The 18,682-nt window shown below is 38.7% G+C and overlaps 1 protein-coding gene across 4 annotated transcripts in view; it reads left to right on the top strand.

The window, feature by feature from the left end:
- PKIA (protein kinase (cAMP-dependent, catalytic) inhibitor alpha) overlaps positions 1-18,682 on the top strand; it is a 38,625-nt gene that overhangs the window by 12,440 nt on the left and 7,503 nt on the right. The window lies entirely within an intron of this gene.

The raw sequence follows: 18,682 nt of genomic DNA on the forward strand, positions 1-18,682 counted from the left end.
TTCGGTCAGCACTGACCCAGACTGAGCAGCTGCTTTTGACTTCACTGTAGAATGATTTCTAAAAATGGATTACTTACAACAGTTTTTATCTGCTCATTAAATACCAAAGCAATCTATGTGTTGAATATGTACTCGGTAATAAATGGCATTCCCTTTTTTACTCAGTCTCTGCAATGTTCTGCAATATTGGTGAGCGTTCCCTTAACTTTTTCTCCACCATGACCCCCCGCACCCCCCGCAAAAAAGAAAAGTAAAGGGAACCTTTTCATGCATTCCACAAAATGTGAATTCTTTCTTCAAAAGTAGTCAGGATGTTGTTTAAATACAGCCAATTTATGAAAAGTACTCTGAATATCCTTTTAGTAGGGCACACTAAGTATGTTTGCTTGTTAGATGAGTTCAAAGACAGCACAAACAGAATGACGCATTCTCCTCAGCTATCTTAAAGGCTTCTATGAGACTGCAGAGATTTTTTTGTTGTTTTTTTTTTCCTGTATAATACAGACCACATTTTTTCCAAGTGTTTGTCTATGTGGCAAAGTTAATAAAAGATCTGAGCAATCTCCTGGCAGTAATTTTACCGGAGCCCTTGGTTTAATAAAAAGCTAGGAAAGGGCTTTTACGTTAGTGTCCTCACAAAGCTTCTGAAAAATGCATTTTAAATTTATTTCTTTTTCCTGTGATGTTTCTGATATTTTTTTTTCCAGCTCTTGGTCTCTAAACAACAAGGGGAAAAAAGTTTAAATTTAGACTGTGAACTTGGTTACAGCCATCTTGCTTTATCTTCATTGTAGTTTCATGTATTAAATCCACCAGACTTATCACTTTCTTGCTAGAAACCTATGAAACTGTTAAAACATTGAAAATGGGCATTTCTTTCTTTCCATATGACTCATCACTTTGCTTGCCTCATTTGAATGTTTTACACTTCATTAATCCCTTGTGGTTATGCTGTATGTCTTGGTTTTTTCTCTTCTGTCTCTGTTGGACAATATGAACTTTGTTTCATTTGTCTTTTTGCATTTTGAACTTTGGTACAGGCTGTTCTCCCCTGCAGCTCCACTTTCCATCTACAACAGGGTAATATTCTTCCAGACATCAGCATGTTGCCTAAAGATCAAGAGGGCAGTTTAACATTGCATTACCTTCCCTACTTCTCATGCAGTAGATAAAATGAAAACTGCTGTGAAAACAGAAGACTACCAGCTGTGCCAGATGCATGCTACCTAGTAGCATGAAGAAAATCTCTTGTATAAGCTGCACTCAGGGGATGCTGGGTGGGTCTTTCAAATTAATTATTGAAAATGGCATGAGAAACACAAGATGAAGAAACAGGGAAAAAACGTCAGCAATTAAAATGAGTAAACTGTCACAAAGAGTCCCTGAAAAGCAGCTTTTAAAAACACACAATGCCAACAAACAAATTTATAAACTATTTGTTTTTCACTGCTGCGGCCAGAACTCAGTATGAGAGGTGCCTTTGTAGACTCCTTTGTCTTTGGTCTCTGGCTGCTCCAGCTCAGTCTGTTCTTCTGTCCATCCCCTTTCTTCTTTCTTTCTTTATTTATTTCTATAAAGGACAGAGACGAAGGTCAATGCTGTGCTGTGGAGCCACATGTTTGAGTGATTTGCTTTGTACTATTCCAAGTCCTTCTTAGTTCATAATGTCAATATACTAGTGAAGAAACTCCACTGCAAAAATGCATTTTTTTCAGATGGGAGCTGATGAAATTTTTAATGCTTTTTCATTTTACTGTTTCAAAACTTGATTTTAAAACAAGATTGTGTTTCAGTGCTATCTCACTTCATGCATTCAAAAGACTGTTACTTGTGTGCCAGTTCAGAATGGAGGTCATAGTTCTGCCTTCAGTTCTATGCTACCCAGGTTGCAGATAAGATGCAAGACTTTATTATATAGACTATGCATAGGTGTTAGTGGTAAAATACATAGCAATGTTCCTCTTCCAGTTATCATCAAGCCCAGGGCCAAAGTGTGTGTGTGTTCTTGCAAATTTAGGAGTTAAATGGAAATCTTCATCTTCTCTTGAGAAATTAAGTATTTTTGACTTTGTGGGTAGAATCTGACGAGGATTCCACCAGTGAAAATTCCCCAGTAAAGATAATTAAAGCTGGTATCTTGAGAACGCTTTGCATTAATTTTGTGTCATATTATACTTTAATTTCTGCAACCTTAATTAATCAAACGTTAATGGTTACTCAATCTGTAGCAACGTTTTGGGCTTAGAAGTATCAAGGGGCATATTCCTAATTGAATACTGGGACCAGTGTCTTCTGCTCCCCTTTTCCAAAAGAGGAATAGACTGATGTAAGTGCAGGGAGAAAAGAAAGAGGTAATTGTCAGCTTGTCCTTCAGGACAAGAAATGACAGCAGAATGAAGACAGTGAAGTAATTAAAAGGTCTTTCTGTAGAAGATGAGGTGGCCTTTACTGTGCCTAATTACGCAGACTGTAATTTAATAGATGCTGCCTCAGTCTCCCAGTTGGATCTTTCAGTGACTGGTTCCTGCAGGCAGTCTGAGTGCTTACAGTCTAGGCCTCTGAGCAGAGATCCAGGTAATCATTGCCTGAGACCACAGGCTGAGAGAACAGATTGCCTTGTGAGAAGTCAGAGCTCTCATCCTTTGTGGTTTAGTGTTATAGATTAATCCTTTGTAGATTAGTGGCTTTGGCCTGTAATGTTAACAGTTTGTATTGTAGCAGGATAGAAAGGAGTATCAACCTCATTCTAAACCTCAGTTGTTATCCTCCAGCAAATAGAGCTATAATCTGGTTTTATAAACCTGTTTAGAGGTGACCAAAAAATAAAATATTTGGTTACTTAAGTATGCGTCAGGATCAAGCAACTCCAGAGCAGGCCAAATTAATTTCAAGGAATCATCCTAAGAAGGGTCAGTATGTGTGTAAATGGGGGCTTTATTTCATCTCTGACATATACTGATAATAGTGACAACTTTTTGAACTCACTCATTGTGGATTAAGCAATGTGTATGCAGACCGGTACCCTTTGCTTTTACAGTTCTTTTGTTGAGATTGAGTTCTTGGTCAAGAAAACAATTTTGAACTGTATGTAGCTCTATGATAAGAGTAGGTGAACAGTGACACAAGTCCATACTCACGGTGGGAACCAGCTGTACATGTATGTCCCTGGTTGACTTGTAAAGTGAAATTGACACTAAGACAATGAGAAACAAACTAACCTTTCCCAAATTTATGCATTATTGAGTTTGTAATTATTTAACATATCTTATTCTGATGCAGAAAAATGCAAATAGATATGTGACAGCAAGCATGGCAAGCTAAACTTGCTCTTCTGTCAAACCCACCCACATAGAATATATTCAAGAAAAGCTCCATCACATGCTGAAATCTGAAGACTGAAGCAATCTCAAGATCTAAATTTGAGTACACTTAATAACTGTTTATAATTCAGCATTCAAACTGTGCTGGTGTAGGGCAAGAAACAACAGAAATCAAGCAGGAACTGTAGAACATGATGGTATTTTATAATTGTGAATGTTGCCAACATTGTTGTGGACGTCGTAGTTTCCTTTCCTCAGGGGTATTCACTTTTAACAACTCCTGAAAGCTTTCTGCACAGACTTGTTAGGGAAAGCTAGTGAAAAATTCTGGAAGAATCAGAAAAGAAGATATATTTGCTGGTATTGCCCATAGCATCAGAATATGGAAAAAGTTGCTTTTCATAGAGCACAGATTTCTAGTCTAATTGTCCTGTACTACTTAGCTTTTATTTTCCTTTCACTTGTTCATAATTCTTCCTTCTTTGTAACAAATTAGTATAGCTTTATGACTACTAGATTCTGTACTGATTTATTTGATATTAGCTGATCAGCACTGCTTTTGGGGCTCAGTCATGGCAAATAGGAATGGCCTTGCAATATCATGTTAAGGAAAAGTATACTCAGAGTAGTTTTCTCAGTGAATTATACAAGCTGAGAAAAAGCTACTTATTCTTCTGCATGTATCTTAACAGCCTTAGAGATCACTCTAAGAACATTCTCTACTGTCAGGTGCAATTCTGTTTGTAGACCTCCTCCGCCCTATTCTTGTTGGTTTAGAGTGCCCAAGATTAATAGGAAGAAATACAGAAGAAAGCCTAATATAAAGTTGAGCAGAGTAAAAATTGTCTCACAGTCATAAGGGTTAGCTCTGCAATACTTTATTACTACATTCATAGCATCTAAAAGATGTAATACTTTGCAGTTTCATAGAAAGTTTATGCAGTGTTAGTAGAGCTCATGGGAGTATTTGATTGCATGCTTAATAATCAGATTGAAACAGTTTGTGTTGGCAACGTGATCATCATCTATATTTGCCTCAAATCAGAGGTGGTGGTATGTTTTCTTTAGCTTATAGGGATTTTTCTGTGATACTCTTTTTGTTTCTGTGTAGGTTTTTTTATCTTTCAAGTTAGCAGTTAACTAGAAAGTCAATTGCAAGTGTCTCAAATAGACTTTGTGAAGTATTTCTTTGGGATTAGATAGTATTCAGAATATGAGAATTGTAATTTGTTTGTTTTCCCTGGGACCACGGTGTGGTTTCCTGTGGTGGTGGTGGTCGTTTTCTTCTTGTTTGTTTTCTGGGGTTCAGGCCTTTGTTTGCTTTTTCTTTTTTCTTTTTTTTTTAATGAATTCCCTTCTTTATTGTTATATTCCTAAAGTGTGCATGGTGACTGTCATATTCTGTGCTATTTTTTGCCCCAAGGACAGCATAGCTCTTCACTTTAATCTTGTGTTCTAATAATACCATCCTCTGACCATCGGCCTCAGAGACTGAGCACCTTAATGCTTACTCTCTACAGTGTAGTTTTATATTCTTAAAGAAAAAGCATTCCATCATATTTAATTTTGATAGGGAAAATTGAATGGTTAGTTTTCACTTTCTGTTGAACCCATCAGCACTGCTAGCTCCTTAAACAGTATACTGAAGTTTAGCAAGCAGGAGAATAATTTACCTGAAAATAGCTTTAACAGACCTCAGAAATCATTGCATTATTTTATATGGAGTTTTAAGTAAACAGACAAATTCCCTTTGAGCTTACAGATAAGTTTACTAATATGGCCTTTGAGTCAAATGACTAAAAGATTTGTTATGCTTCCCAAAAAATGTATTGGCACGTGTAGATCACTGCTGTTGGGATACAGAGCATTGTTCAAGTAATGATGTCATATAAACTACCTCTGTGGAAAGGAGTGGACAGACGCGTGCTGAGATGTACATTCAGCAGTGTTCCATATAGAAGAGCAGAAGAAGCAGAGATTTCTATTTCACTCCAGCTTTGCAGATTCTTGAATATTTTTCCTGTGTTTCACGTGTTTGAACTCTCAACAAAATACATTTAATTAATAATGGAATTAAATATATTAATTTTTCTTTATATATATATATATTTTTTTTTCAAGTAGTGATATTTGAATAATCCCAGTAAGGGTGCTGAGCAACAAGAAAGGCAAAATATAAAAGGGGTAAAATACTGTCTGATTCTGGAAGTCACATTTAGATATGCATAACAATGCATTAACAAGCAAATTGCTTGGGAGGAGGAGGGATATTTTGGAAATAAATATTTTAAACAGAAAGACACTGAGGCTGAGCAGGCTATATCCAAGGTCTATCATATGATGGCAAGGTTGTACTGAGAAGCTTTTTCTAAAATGATGTCTTTCCATTTTCAGTTGACCTCTGATTTCATCTTGGACAATGATGAGGGCATAAATATGGATTATTATGTTACACAAACGTCTGTGCTGTTTCTGTCGGTTCGTGAGGAGGCCGTAGGTAGGAGGCCTAACATTGAGGCGATGGAAATATTTTTTCAAAGTAAGGGTAGAAAAAAAATCAGTTAAAATTTACTTACCTAAAGGTTGCCTATGAAGCACGTATTCACTGAAGTTTTTAATTCAATACGGTCAGAGAACGTGGGCATTGATTGCCTCATAGCAGAGAGAAAAATGTCTTTCTCCTTTAATGTTTTTAACAGTAAAGGTGAATTTCTGACTCAACTGAAATCATAGCGTTTTCATCAACGTCAGCACATCTCGAAATTAACACAGATTTCATGGCTGCTGTCCTACATTTCAGCATTACAATAAATTGAATTTTCAAAAGGGATAAAAGGTTTGTTGGGTTTGCCATTTTATTTCACTCCTTACCCTCAGATATTCTTGTAAAGGCTGGTTCTTACTCATTTCTGAAGCTTGAAATCCTTTGTTACATCCCATTTTGGCCATGTGAAACTGAAAATGAGTCTCTGTATACTGGTCATTAACCTGAACTTGGCACACTACTTGTGTATGGGCAGCTGTATTTTTGTTTGTTGTTTTCTGTTGATATTTTGTTAGATTTTTTTTTAACTTATTGCATTTGTGGAGTACTTGTATTGTAAACGAGCTCACCAAAGCTTAGCCTACAAGCCGTAATGTCACCCCATGCAGCGTGCTTGCATCTTTGGCCCCTCTTGCTCTTCTGACAGAATTCAGCAGAATAATGTGGTGTGATTTTTTTTTTTTTAGAAAAAAAAGAACTCAATTTTGTTACTATAGTGAATACTTTCTTGGAAGCTGCTTATATAGGCTTGAAAAGCTGATATGTACTCCTCCTCCACCTTTCTTCTGGTACAGAAACCTAAAAATGTCAAGACTAATCTCATGTTTAAGTTATTTCAAATAACAGAGAAAAGAGTCCTCATCCTTTTGCATGTAGGAAAAAAAAAAAAGGGCCTCAGTCTTGGGAAAACCACACTGCTTTTGTTGTTGGTAGAAATCACAGCTACAAGGATCACGGTCACTGAGAACATGGAGAATGTCCTGGTCTGTGATGTTACAGACTGATGTGTAGACAATGCCTTATCTATTGCTCGTGCTATTAGCATCCTTGATGCGTAGTCTTCACTTGGTATGAGACTGTCATGAATCAGGGACATGTAACAAATGAGGTTATCATGTGCCTTTGAATTCCTGGTCTGAGGAAGAAAGAAAGTGACAGCAGAGCAGTCTCAGCAAGCTAGTAAAGTTTTAAAAATGCACTAAAACACCTATTGACTGCTTCTCATGGCCATTTATATCGGCATAGTATCTTGTGATAAATGTTAATTCTGTTGATGAGTGTGCTGGTGTCAGGGTATTGGCAATGGGGTGGCTGTGTTGGTATCCTCTGAGGAAAGGCTGGGGGCTACCCTGCATTGTACAGCCCCAGTGCCAGCTGGCTCCATCTGCTCAAACCACTGACCAAGCTATTGACAGCCACTCCTGGGAAAACTGGGCATCTCTGGTGCCTGGAGCACAACCTCCCCTTCCTTCTTCTTTGACTTTAGCATTCTCTCTGCTGTTTCTTGCACTTTTTACTCACACTTCCTCTGCCCTTTTTTTTTTTAAGAAGGGACAAAGTATGTCACACAGGCAATTATTGCTAATTAATAACAGTCCTGAGCAGTGAGAAAACTAAAAGCAAACTGAAGACACCTTCCCTCCATTCACCATCTTTTACTTTCTCTCCACAAGCAGACCGGAGCTGCAGTCAGTCCATAGCATTTTGTCTTTGCTGCTCCTGTATAGTCACTTTCTGCCCCACATGGGGTCCCTCCCACAGATGCCATCCTTCCCAAACTGGTCCCATGTGGCCTTCATGCAGACTGCAGCTCTCCAAGCACTGCTCAAACGTGGCTTCATACCACGGGGCCCTCCTTCTGCACTGACCTTGGTGCCTGCAGAGCTGTTTGTCTCATGTTTCTCACTCCTCTCTCCCAGCTGCTGTTGCAAAGCAGATTTCCCCTCTCTTAAATCTGCCCTCCCAGAGCACACCCAGCATCACTTATGGCACAGCTCTGGCAGCAGCAGGTCCCTTTGGGAGCAGCTGGAGCTGGCTCTGATCTGATATGGAGCAGCTGCTCATGGAGACTATCCCTACAGATCCCTGCTACCCAAGCCTTGTCATGTAAACTCTATATATACTTCAAAATATCATATTTGAAGTGCATCTTCCTTTTTTTCTTTCCTCATTACTGCATGGAAAAACAGTTGGATGCTGAAGTCCCTCCTAACCATGGACTGTAGTGTCTGCCAGCCAGAAAGCAGGACATAGGCTGCTGATGTACAGATCAGGGAGAATAGACCAGCATGTGTACAGTTACCCTTGAACTCTTAACAGCAGGTAAAAATCTCCCTATTATCATGTTTCCCTACAGCTGCTTTTCTTACTTTTGCTGTAGTGCTGGATATTAGCTGGGAGGGCTTGGAAGAATTGCCATCACTTGGGGATGACAGCAGTTCCTGCAGTTTGCCTGCAGTTTGGTCAACTCCTTTGAAGGGCTGTGATGACTCTTGGCTGTGAAGGTGGAAGGAGAGTGAGTGCTACAAGCATTATTATAAGCAAAAAGGAAAGCGTACCTTATCTGAACTTTTTAACAGTTACTGTACAGGCAACAGTTCAGTTGCAAAACCTAATACTTGTCCATACTGATACAGATAGCCTTGATAATACAATTCAAATTTTGTTTAGGAAATTCTCCTAGTTTCTGCTACTTTCCTCTGGTGTTATAGTACTTCCCATGTTCATCTATCTCTAAAGGTGGACACTAAGTTAGGATGAGAGAGGCTTGGAGCTGGTTGTCAGCATCCCAAGGACTTTGCAAGGAGAAATAATGGTTGTAAAAGTTGCCTCTACTTGCAATGAGAGACTTGATGTTGATTGTTTCTTCCTGCTCAATTTTAAACTCCATTTAGGTTTTTTGTATGCTTCCTTATCACCATCTGCCTATATGCCCTTTTCCAACATTGGTTCTCAGTTTCTCTATTTATTTCATTCTCTTTTTTTCTATATCAGGTCTTTTACAGTGCGAGGCAGCTCTTTTGTAGTGACTTTAAGAACCATGTGTGTGTTTCCCCTGATACTTTAGATGTGGACCAGCTTCAACTCATGCACATAGTTACCTTCTTTCTCTGAGGTTATTCTGGCACCCGACCTTTGATGAAAATATGATACCCAGAAACTCACACCTGTGGGTGATTCTTATTCTCAGGAGTTCTGTTCTCTTTGCCTGGATTTCAGAACCGGAAGACTTATAAAATATCCTACCCACACGTACATTCTTGCTGTAAGAAGACAGCTGATAATTCTTTCATCATCCACAGTACACCAACAGGTAGATAAAAAGAGGGAGGGCCTTAGGTTTGATGTGAAAGTACTCATATGGTCTGACAACATGAATTCCTTCCTTGGGAACTCTATGCAGTATGAAGGTCTTTCATCTCTGCTCATGCCAGTATATGGATGCCTTAGCTCATATCCAGAAAGCATGGAATTGCACTTCATTACGTGTTGTTTTTGTGCATGTATGTAAGAATTGCATGTTCAGATTCTTAGGCTTTTTTTTTTAACATTTCTTAGTACTCAGCAAATGCTCTGACAGTGCTATGAGCTAGAATTGGAGCTTGGACTGCAGAAAATTTGTATTAGGTTGGCCGAATAACATTTCTTGGCATGAACATAAAGCGTGTATTGTATGATAATACTTCTTTTAAAAGAAGTCATCTCAAAGACTTAGGATCTTGTAAACATTATGAAATTGCTGCTATGTTCCCATTTTCCCTTTAAAAGTGTGCAGGCAGATGTGCTTCTGAGGGGGCCTTAATTCAAGCCTTGTATCTCTTTTCTCTGGGTCTGGGAAACATCTTTTCTCCTTTTACCTCAATGCTGGACTGATGCATTGCTCTCCATAGACATAACTGCTGCTGAGCATGCTAAAATGGACAGAGAAAAAAAAGAGGATGACGTAAGATATTTCCTTTCATTAAGATCTCCTTTGTACTATTAGACTTTCCTTTGTCCCCTCTGCCTGGCACACAGTGAGACATTTGACCCTCTTGGGTTGACTGACTGATGCTTTAACCAAGAGCCTTGTGTTTATATTGTTCTACATATTGTTACAGAAATAAATTAACTGAAGCTTCCCAAATGAGCCAGCAATAAGAAAACAAAACACGTTGGTCTGCCCTTGCAAGCAGCACCACTAGAAGGTCATAATGAGAAAATTGCAGTTTGAGGCTGGAAGGACTGAATGTCACAGGACAACTTCTAAAGGGCAGCACGAAGTTACCTTTAGCTCATGACATCCATCACGTTGATTTTAAAGAAGCAGAGTCTTGTCCTAGGGAATTCTGAAATCAACGTATGTTATAATGAATGGCAACTTGGAATATTTGCATACAGGTTTCTTCTCTTGATCATATTAAAATTAAAGTTAAATTCAGATAACTGGAGGTTTTGGGGGGGTTGGTTGGTTTCGGGTGGTTTTTTTGTTTGTTTGTTTTTTTGGTGGTGGTGGTTGTCTTTTGCTTTTCTTCCTGGTGGCTTATTCTAAGTAGAGGTTTGTGGTTTTGTTTTTTCCCTTAGTGGTAAAAACTTTCCCCTAGTGAAGAAATACACGACTCTTCTATACCTAGAGAATATCTAGCCAGAATATAGCAGTATTTGAGATGTTTATGCCTTCTTATTTCAGTGCCAGATGTACATGCAATAACCTTGTTTTTGTCATCTCAATACCCAGACTTTCCAGGTGACCATGGTCTAAACTTGTGATAATCATATCGGTGGTCCGTTATAATGAAACAGTAAAGTATTCCTGCTGGAAACAAGTCTAAAAAAAGCACATTTGAGAGGATTATTTCAGGAAGCCTTAAGTAGGCTATGCTGTTGCATAGCAACAGAGCCAGGCAGTCCTTAGACTCTAAAGCAGTCAGAGTACACATGGGAACAGAATGCAAAAAGGATGGAAACATTGAAAAAATGTAAGGCTGACATGAAGACAAACTGATGTGAAATGATATGCAGTGCAGAATGTGAATTTATCATGTGAGAGATAATAAATTGAACTGCTGTTAAATCGAGAGCTGAAGTGCTGTCAGCTAAACTGTGCTTCATGGTAGCCATTACAAGAAAGGCAGAAAATCTGGTGGCTGGAAAAACTAATTCAGATGTAAAGTAGATGTTAAGTGCCTGAAGAAGAAAACAAAATGTGTGAAGGTGTTGGGCTTTTTATTGATAAGTCAAAAGTTGACCAAATATTTTATGAATGAAATACTGAGTAAAGTATTGTGACACAAAGAGACTGTTATTAAAAAGCTACTTGTCTCACATTCGCAGGTCTCCAAGCTGGCCCATGGTACGGATCTTAGCAAATACTGAGAAGTACAGTGTCATTGGGTGTATTCTTGGCAAAATCCAAGCCTGCATGTGAAATGTGAAATCTCAACAGAAGCACATTATGGTTGTGCAACTTCGCTTTTCGCAAGAGATAATTATTTCTTATTAAAAGCAAATAAAGGAGACAATATTTAAAATTTGGTAACAGAGCTGTTTGTCATTTTGGTATCCAAAAAGAAGGCTTCCCTTCCTTCAAGTGCTACTTTTGTCACTGCCCAAGAAGATACGGCAATAAGCTCTTCTGTTCTGGATGCTGCAACGAATACTTTGATGGTGAATCATGACTGCATGATTTTGAAAGGTAGTCACATGCAGACAGTTAAGCTATTGCATCAGAACCTGCTGAAAAGATTAATGATATAACATTGCATCTGTCTAGTAAGTTACAATTTCTTTAAAAAATGGAGGAAAATGCCTTGAAAAGGGACAGTTGCCTTCTAAACACTAAAGAAGAATTTTAAAATAGCTGAACTCTGAAGCTTTTATATACCTTGACTACATGATAACTTGACAACATGTTGTAATGAAGCATGGAAGAATCAGAGCAGATAGGTCTGGGAGAAACCTCATGAGAGTGCTGATGCATCCCCCTGTCCACAGAGGATCGGTGTATAGCCTATTGTAAATGCTGTCATAGTGGTATTTAGACATTTTCTTTTTGCTGGTCTAACATAAGAATCTTCTTTGAGATTCTTATGTTATCTGCAAGCTGATGTTGTAGATGTTGTATCAATCAAATTGTCAGAATGCAGAACATCACAAAATGCAAACTTTGTTCACTTGGAAATGGGAGCAGTGTAATGGGATGGATGACTCTATTAAGTGAAGTCTCTTGCTCTGAAACTGGGAGGCAAACGACCTTCCAAAATTATATTGAATGAGGTTGTCCTAGAGGAAAACAGTAATTGTAGTGATAGGAGTATTGTCTGGAAATAAATTATAGGCCATAACTATTTCAGAACTTGGCCTAACAGTAAATAGTGGAAACTGTTCTAGAGAAGGAAAATCAAAATACTCATAGAAGGAGATGAGATTGGTCAAGCAGGACCTGCCTTTCACCAACTCTTGCTGGATGGGCCTGATTCCCTGGTTGTCCCACACAAGCTGTGTGATCACACTTAAGATGATCTATTCCTTAACCTTTCCTGGCTCTGAGGTCATGCTGACAGTCTTGTAGTTCCCCATATTCTCCTTACAACCCTTCTTATAGATGAAAGTCATACTAGCAAGTCTCCAGTCATCAGGGACCTCCTCATTTGGTCAGGACTACTGTTAGATGGTGCAGAGCAACTTGGCAATCATGTCAAACATCTCCCTCAGTGCCCTCAGGTGGATCCTGTTTGGCCCCATGGACTTCTGACAGTCCAGGTGGAGTAGCAGGTCTCTAACTGTTTCCACCTGTATCGTAGGGGATTTATTCTGCTCCCCATCCCAGAATTCCAGGTCAAGAGGCTGAGTACTCCAAGGGTAACTGGTCTGACTACTAGAGACAAATGTAAAGAAGGCATTGAGAACCTCAGCCTTTTCCTTATCCCTTATTCTCACCACATCCAGTAAAGAATGGAGATTCTCCTTGCCCTTCCTCTTACTGTTAATATATTTGTAAAAACATTTCGTTGTTGTCCTCTACCACTGTGGCCAGGTTGAGGTCATAATGGACTTTAGCCTTTCTGATATTCTCCCTGCATATGCTAGCACCTTTGCCCATCAGGACTGATTCCCAAGGGTCTCTCCCATCAGTGTCCTGTACAGCCCAAAGTCCACCCTCCAGAAGTTCAAGGTAGCAGTTTTGCTGACCTCCCTCCTAACTTCACTAATGATTGAGAACTGTACCATTTTGTGGTCGCTCTGCCCAAAACAACTCTTGACCACATCTCCCATCTGTCCTCTGTTTGTGAACAGCAGGTCTGGCAGGGCAGATGCCCTAGTAGGCTATCTTACCAGCTGTGTCAGGAAGTTACCTTTCACGCACTCTGGGAATCTCCTAGACTGCTTCCCCTGGAGTGTATTGTATTTCCAGCATATATCAGGGAAGTTGTTCCATGAGAACAAGAGCTGGTGATAACGTGACTTCTGCCAGCTGCTTGTAGAATGTCTTGTCTGTGTCCTCATCCTGGTTTGGTGATCTGTAACAGGATCCCACCAGGATGTCAGTCTTGTTGGTCTTCCTCTGATCCTTACCCACAGCAACTTGACCTTATTATTCCCAGTCCTGATGGAGCCCGTTCTTACAAAGCACAACTATGTCCCATTTGACTGGAAAAGTATTCAACAGTACTGCATATTGTCTGTACGCCACTTCTTGTTTCAAGATTAAGCTATGTTCTCTGATGAGAATTATGTTGATGAATACCTTTAAAACTCTATCTGTGTAGGTTGGCACTTATTGGCAGAAGTGTCTGAGAGAAATAACTTGTTTGCAGCATGAATCCTGAATAAGGAAGACGGGGATGCTTCATGAGTAAAACGCATGACTTCTTTTGCTTTTTTTCCTTTTTACTAAATGTCCTGGTGCACCTACTGTGTTTTTGCAGAAAGGAATATTGAACTAAAATTAAGTGGTAAATGAGAGACCAAATCCTTGTGGCCATAAGCATGGTTGATTTTGGTTAAGCATAGACAGAGTATTTAAATCTTTGCCTTTTAGTTCTGTAGATCTCCTTAATCAGAATATACTAAAACAGCACTTATTGTAGAAGGGAAATATATTAACTTTTTTTTTTGAATGATTTATTTGTAAAAGTTATGAGCTTAAGAATATGCGACTTCATAATGCTTTTTTAATGCAGATTTAAAGCAACTTTTCATTTTTTCTGGTTAAAAAAGTCTGGGATGGTAATTTTAATGATTCTGTTTCGTGGTTTATCAGTTGAGTTATCCAGTAAATTCCAATAAGATATTATTGTCTTATTGCTCAACTGTGTCTGTGCAAAAACTGTACTGTTCCTTAGTAATAATAGATACAATCTCTCATGGAAAAGTATACTTTTATCAAGTTACTGCTCTATTTCATCTGCTTCCAAAATAGCAGTCCATGCATTAGATGGGAATCTAAGTGTACAGGTAGCTGTGGAATAGAGCTGTCTTCTCCCTGTCCCGTCTCTAAGCTAAGGCTGGATTTGGAACCAAAATTTATCTTAAAAGCATAATTATACATCTATAAAACAGACATGCTATTACATGACAAGTTCTCTTGTTTGGTTGTTTTGTTTTTTTTTTTTTTTTTTTGGTTCCTTTATGAAAGTTGTACATAGATAATTATCTTCAAATAATGTGCTGATTGTGATACATTTAGCAGCCAAAGCCTGGGAGAGTTTTACCTAAAAATCGTTTAATTCAACCTCATCATTAAGTGTGTGTGAAGAAAGAAGGGAAGTAAACATTGAAGGATTGTGCCTCTTAGACATATACGACATCTTCACCAAGAGAATTGCAGCTCTCCTGTGCTGGCAGGCAGCATATGTCAAATCTTGTAGACAAGCAGTGTGTCAAGTGCTCATTGTTACTCTCTGTCATCCATTTTAAAATAAAATATTGTTGCCAATTGATATTTTTTATTATGGGGTTTTGGAGTTCATTTAGGTAGTTAATCTCTTGAAAACATTAAATTCAACAACTCAGGGTACTTCTAGCCCACTACCTGCAGAGATGCTGATTTTAATTTCTGTTGATATGTCACGTGCTTCATGTACTTTTACTTTCAAACTCTTGATAACAATATCTTTGTATAAAACTTCTTTCACTGAGTTGTGAAATCTCATCAAACTGGGATTTCATTTATGAAAGCCATCACTAAGTTTTGGATTTTTACTGTTATTTTTCAGTAGAACCCAAGCATATGGAGGAAGGAAAAGAGTATAAATTTGACAGTTACCTCAAGAAATTGGAGGTGGAAAATTTAACAGAAGTTGTATTGCATAGGCCAAGAAGTATTCAGGGAGCTTTCTAAAAACACCAATGCTGACTCTTTCATACATACTTTTTAATGCTGTTCTTGTCATCTCTTTCTCCTTCTGAGTGCTCTGAATACTAATTCTACTCCTCACAATGCTTACAGTACATCTTCAGTTTCATAGGATATGAATGTATACCTTTTGCAGGTGTAGCATTATGTGTTACATGGAATAGTCATTTATAATAACAGAGATGTCTTATTAAATGGGCTAAAATCCAAGACTGCAAAGTCTCCTGTGATCATGCTGTATCTGTTTACCTTCCTTCCTGTCCTCATCCTCTGTAATTCCTTAGGAGCCTGAAAGTAATTTTGAACACAACCTCCATAGAGAGTAAGGAGTTGGGAGGTAAAAGAAATTCTTTCACACATTTTGAGACGTTTCATGAAACTAGGAGGCTGAGGAAAGTGGCTTTATGATAATCCCCAGTGCTGCAGTTGACATTCTAACCTTCTATCAAGCAAAATGGCTCTGTGCTGGGGGAGCCTTCAGATGTCAACCTTGCACGTGGCAAGGGGTTGGAATATAGATAGATGATCTTTGAGGTCCCTTCCAACCCAAGCCATTCTATGATTCTGTGCTGAGATAATATCTTACCACTTACCTTGGTATCCAGTTCCATAGCACCAGGTTTCATCTGTCCTTATTCTGACATAACTGCTTTCTTCTTGTTTCTGCTTCCTCTAGTTTGCTGGTTCCGTTGGCAGAAGAAGTGAGGTATTCAGCCTTCTTTTTTCAGTTTCATAGCATGTGGGAAAATGCTGGTTTTGTAACTTGAGATTAGTAAATAGTAGAAAGAAGACTGGAACCACATTTTCTGCAAGAGTATCTGTTAATGAAATCAGAAAATTGAAATTATGTTTCACAGAATTATTCACAAACTCGATTCGTTCCACAGAGAATGAAGAGAAGTGAATGGTAATACCTTAATGACTGATTCGATGACTTTATTAGGGACTGACGGGCATTGTGGCAGTCACTGGAAGCGAAACTCTCAGGTGATGTCAGTGGAGTTCCACATTTATACTGTAATGTCTCAGGATAATGCCAATGCATAGTAGAATGGTGTTCGACATTTAAAAGAAGATGCAGACAGGAAAACTCGGAAGTGTTAATAAACGTATGTTTGGTAACATTCTTTTTCTGTTCTGAGTGTTGCTAGTAATGCCATATTGAGCCCATAGAAAATGAGCCTTTAAAATTCTCCGCAAGTACATTTTTGTATGGCTTTATAGCTTGTTTCCTAGCTAAAATTAAGTTATTAAGCCTGAGAGTTCCCTTGGTGTTCTGTTTTATGGAGTGTCTCATGAAGATGATAATCTCACAGAAGTGTAATCTGTGGAGTGCAAACTCTGTACAGTCCAGGGAGTTGTACATGGAGTAGAGTAGCCCTCGTTTTGCTGGCCTTGTAGACAAATAGCTTGTTCCATCTCAGTCATGGACTTCTCTGCTTATTCTATTCCTGATGCACTGATTTGCAGCTTCCAAAGTAGTAAAAGAATATTCTTCTGTGGTGGTTTTGGTTGGCTGGTTTTGTTCTATTTTCTCTTCCCCCACACTAAGTGAAATCAACAGCTTGGCCAGAGTGATACCTATGATGACTTTGGACTGACACTACAGTAGTGACAAAATCCAATTTGTACATGTATTACTTAGGTCTTGTACTTTTTCTGCAGGCACAAGCAAATAGTAACTTCAGAAAGTTTTGCTTCAGACATTTTGTATTCTGATCTTGCTGGATGATATTTGTCAGTGAACAGGTCCTCGCTGTTTCTTTTCACTTATGAATTTTATATGCTTCATTACACCACTGTTGAAATATTTGGTACTGAAACGGCTGCACCCTGGAGAAAGAACAACTGGTAGATTTCTCATTTGCTTCAGTATTCTTGGGGTACTTCAAGAAGGGAGCGCTGCACTGGAAGAAATGTACATGTGCTCATGAAGGCATTAGTATTAGTATAGTAGTATTAGTTAACTGTGAGGCAGAGCGCCATTAATGTGTGTCAGGCAGGCTTTCAGACAGTGCTGACCCCTTCCATTCCTTGGGTGTTTGTTGTTAGGTTTTAACTTTTCTTTTTTTTTTTTTTTTTTAATAGCAGTTTCCTGTTTCATAGTGGTTGTTCACAGGAGTAAAATTACCATGTCAGCCATCCAGCATTTGGCATGAGACACCAAAGCTTGATAGCCCTGAACTTTTTCAAATACGTCAGTCTTGCAGTGATACTTGATACAGTTATATTTAGTCTTGATAAAATATGGTTTAGAACCCTCCTTTGGCTTCTCAGGCAACTTACATGTATCCCCTCACTCAGCTGACTGAAGTTGTGGAGGTGAGGGCTGGGGTGAGGATGAATGGCCAGAATTTGTGAAGATAATTCAGATCTAAGTGTAGGAATGAGTTGGCTGTTGTCCTACGTACCTATTTAAATAAAGACTTTATATGAAATGAGGGGTTTTTTTCTTTTTATTTTAAGAGGTAAAAAGCTGAATCCTTTACTGCTCTTAGTAGGGGCTTCCTCAGCGTCCAGCAACTGTATGTAGTAGGAACTGGTTAAAAGCATTTGCACACTTAGTGCAAATGTGGAGATACAGCTACTCCAGTAATAACAGCTAAACCTACCTCTTCTGGGCACGTTCTCTCTTTACAGTATGTAAAGCCCAAGAAGTGCAGCTTAGAACTGAAGGAAACATATAGCTGTAGGGGTGCTGCTGCTGTATGGTGGTTCCCCAGTGCTGCTTTTCTTCAGAGTACTGCTCCACCAGAAAGCTTCCCTGATCGTCCTCCTACATCCAGACATAAAATGTGAGAGAAGTCACATTTAAAGCATATTAATCTGGCTTTTTGCAGAAAGCCTTAGTACAAATAAAAGAAGCATCACCAAAAGAAAGTTTTAACCCGTCAGGTTAAAGCTGTGGCAGACAGTCCAGCAAAGATGCAAATCTTTCTCTTACTGAGGTTGAAATATAAGTTTCCCCTATTGGCAAACTTTACATTAAGGCATATCATCGCATATCCCACAATGGCATGAAAAATAACTTATTTTCCATTGGAAAAGAATTCTGAGCTATATCTAGCTTGCAGAGTGTGGCTTTTTAAGCTGTGCTTTATAGTTCAGCTCTTCCTGTACTCTTATTAGCTTATTTCCACTCACTTCAGTGACTTTTTGGTAATGCATTCACTTTGGTGTAGGTACAGCACCAAAATAAATTTGAAGAGTCTATACACAAAGCCAAAATTAACCATACTAAAGGAAAAGCAAATGCACAAAACATATCAGTGCTGTACATGAGCACATACTGTTATCAATTTGTACTTTCTTAATCCTTGTGCTCTGCTTTTTGTGCAGAAAGGAACTTTGTTCCACCCCCTACCTTCCTCCTACTTCCCAGCTAATATTAAAAGCAGAGACAGCTCTATAAAGAAATTATGTTGCTGAGGTCATTGCTTTTATAAAGTGCTCAGTAGCACTTTATGAAGTACGGTAAAT

This window comes from Gallus gallus, chromosome 2 (genome assembly GCF_016699485.2).
Source record: "Gallus gallus isolate bGalGal1 chromosome 2, bGalGal1.mat.broiler.GRCg7b, whole genome shotgun sequence".
Classification (NCBI taxonomy): Eukaryota; Metazoa; Chordata; class Aves; order Galliformes; family Phasianidae; genus Gallus; species Gallus gallus.